Source organism: Lissotriton helveticus, chromosome 7 (assembly GCF_964261635.1).
Source record: "Lissotriton helveticus chromosome 7, aLisHel1.1, whole genome shotgun sequence".
NCBI classification, from domain to species: domain Eukaryota; kingdom Metazoa; phylum Chordata; class Amphibia; order Caudata; family Salamandridae; genus Lissotriton; species Lissotriton helveticus.
The window spans coordinates 1,839,882,141-1,839,885,013 of NC_136068.1; the positions used below are offsets into that span (position 1 = coordinate 1,839,882,141).

Genomic DNA, 2,873 nt, shown 5'->3' on the forward strand with positions numbered 1-2,873 from the left:
GCACTGGTTGCCGATTAAACAACGCATCCAGTTCAAAACCCTATGTTTAACCCATAAAATTTTGCATGGTGTTGGCCCCCAGATCTTGTGGGAACTATGCTCCCTCTACGTCCCTACGCGTGCCCTCCGTTCGGCGGACTTATTTCTAGCCCGTACAATTAAGATCCGGAGGAGTAGAGCTGCTGGCCGCTCCTTCAGGTATCTGGCCCCGAAACTTTGGAACTCTATCCCCTTAGGAGTTCGGTCCATCTCTAGCCATTTGCTATTACGCAAGCAGATTAAAACTTGGTTGTTCTCTTCTATCTAATCTTCCTTTGCTGTTGTGCTGTCGTGCCCTCCGGTATGTTCACAAGTGCTGGGATGCCCCGTTGCTGGGGTAGCCATGCGCTATAGAAGCAGATTTAACATAACATAACATAACAAACATCTGCTGGACTTTAGGAAAGCAATCAAAACTTTTCTCTTTCCCTCCGTCTAGTCATTTTCTGTCTTCTCTCCGGTTTCTGGCACCTTTATGTCTTGGTTCTTAGTTCCGTTATTCTGATGCTGGCAGCGCCGGGATGCCTCTTCGCTGGGGCAGCTGCGCGCTATACAAATCTGGTTAACATAACATACCATGTTAACTAACACATTTTAGTTACAGCAACTATTTTTGACATCTATATGAAGGTTGGCACATATCCAACTCAGAAAAGTTTTTGAAGGTGTAAGTTTGGCAAAAGGTGATTATAAAGTGTTTAGTACCTGAATTTGTGGGAAAGGATACCACCTGCTTTGTGTTCACTACCAATAGGCTGGTTTCAGCACACATGCCTGCCTAAACAACAGTTACTCATGAGTGTTTCTTTAGATGTAAGAGGGACAGTTGTACTTATTCATGATCCAGTGGATGTTACAGACGTCATCTTGGTAAGTTGGTTTCATACACACACAAGAGTGAGCAAGTGACCCAGATTATCTAATGCCATCAGATTAAATGGGATGGCCCATCGTGGACGCCGCCTGCAGAATCCCTGTGCCGCACCTCTTCTGCACTCCCGTCCGGAGCTCCGATACGGCCCAGGCAGCACACCCGTAAGTCCCCCAGTCCTCGGCGCTCAGCAGCGATGCACAACCCTGAGGCCCACGACACCCCGCCACAGAACGGCCCGATGTCAGGTCGCCTCAATCACTTGCTCACGGCCGATCTCCAGGCTGAAGACTGAACCAGACAGCGGCACCACTCCTTTCCCCCACGGCCCACCTCAGGCAGGGATTTAGTATTTCAATGTTGTTTTTTGTGTACCTCGTCCCTAACCAGGATACAGAGATAACAATATTTATATCAATACAATCAAATACACTGACCACACGATAAAAATGAAAGAAACATTTTTACTCAAACACTTTCATATTTCGAAATTGAAACACAAATTACTTCAGATGCTGTCCCTAAAACACACTTAAAACATAAATGACACAAGTTTTGAGCAAAAAATGGTACACACTTAAAACAACAAGTAAAATTGTTAATTCATATACTTATTGGCACAGACAACTATATACACAATAATCTGATAGGTACAACAATTTAATCTTGGTTCGTAAGAGATTTCGAATAGTTGATTCATATAAGAAGGGATTGCGTTGACGTTTCGACCCTGGTGAGCGATGCGGTGATTTAGCGCATCAAGGGCGGGTCTTCATCAGGACTGTATATATGTAGGACAGCCTGTTGAATATATAATAGATATATATCAGGGGTTGGTCAGTGGTCTAATGTATGAACGAATGAGGGCATGGCAGTTTGCTCACCTCTTGTGGACCTGTGCTCCGCTTGGAGTCCTGGTCTCTTTCTGAAATATACTGCCGGTCCGTCGACTCAGACAGCGTAGATGTTCCTCTTACCTATAATTGAGGATACGGTAGTAATCCATTTCTTATTTTGATAATTTCTTTATTATTAAACTAATACGCCACATTCCTTTCTGTAATACATACCTCTCCAGTGATTACTTATACAGGAGGTAGAGTGAAGCGATTATTTCTTGATTTATCTGAAAATTAAAGGGAGTAATGTATTTCATTACCGCCGGATTTTGTATCAACATTGGCTACATTTTCATTTTTAAATTGACCGTGATTCTAAACAATTGTACCACCAGGCAACTGGTTGGATTGTGGGTACCCAGAACGGCCGCTTGTGAGTGCCTAGGAGTCTAACAAACATTGTGATCCCTACCCAATAAAAGTATCGTGAATTTCGTGATGTCCTAATTAATTCCCAAATTATATAGTGACCGCGTCGCTTTAACCTAGTTCTACTTATTTTTATCACTTTAACTATTACGGCATAATTTATCTTAACCTTTCTTGGTTTTGGCAAATACAAATCTTGTTAGGCGTGCTCATTCTCACCCAGCCCGTGTTTCTTTGAAAACAAGCCCAGTGTTTACGAGGTAGCCGGCGGTGTGACCGCGTTGCCATGCCTTATCCTTTTCCTCAATTACTCATCGTGCGTGTGATTCTTATGAACCCACACCAAAACGTGCCGCCAAATGGGCTTCATTTACACTTACTTTTAGTTCACGCAGACCGTGTCTTTAACCTTCCGATTGTTGTAAGGGATATCTTCTGTCAACCCTTCAGCCTACGTATATAACGTAAGTCACGTGTATACGTATCTGAGAGTCTGCACTCTACTGTTGGTACTAGTAGATATATAGCACCCTCTAGTGGTGTAACATCGTAATCTTTTTGGATCAACCAGTGTTAAAATGTTACGAACTTACCACCCAATCCTTAAACCTTTTGACAATGGCAATTAACTTTACTATATAGCAATTAATTCCTCATATGTTCAAATATAAAGACCGGTTTCAATGTACACTTAA

General features: G+C 42.7%; 1 long non-coding RNA gene across 1 annotated transcript; it reads right to left on the bottom strand.

The window, feature by feature from the left end:
- Positions 1 to 1,475: 1,475 nt before the first annotated feature.
- On the bottom strand, positions 1,476 to 2,604 carry LOC144767756 (uncharacterized). Its single transcript, XR_013598335.1, has 4 exons — positions 2,559 to 2,604; positions 1,981 to 2,036; positions 1,795 to 1,887; positions 1,476 to 1,711 (listed from the first exon to the last, which is right to left on the bottom strand). It is a non-coding gene; the product is annotated as an uncharacterized LOC144767756 (long non-coding RNA).
- Positions 2,605 to 2,873: the final 269 nt, after the last annotated feature.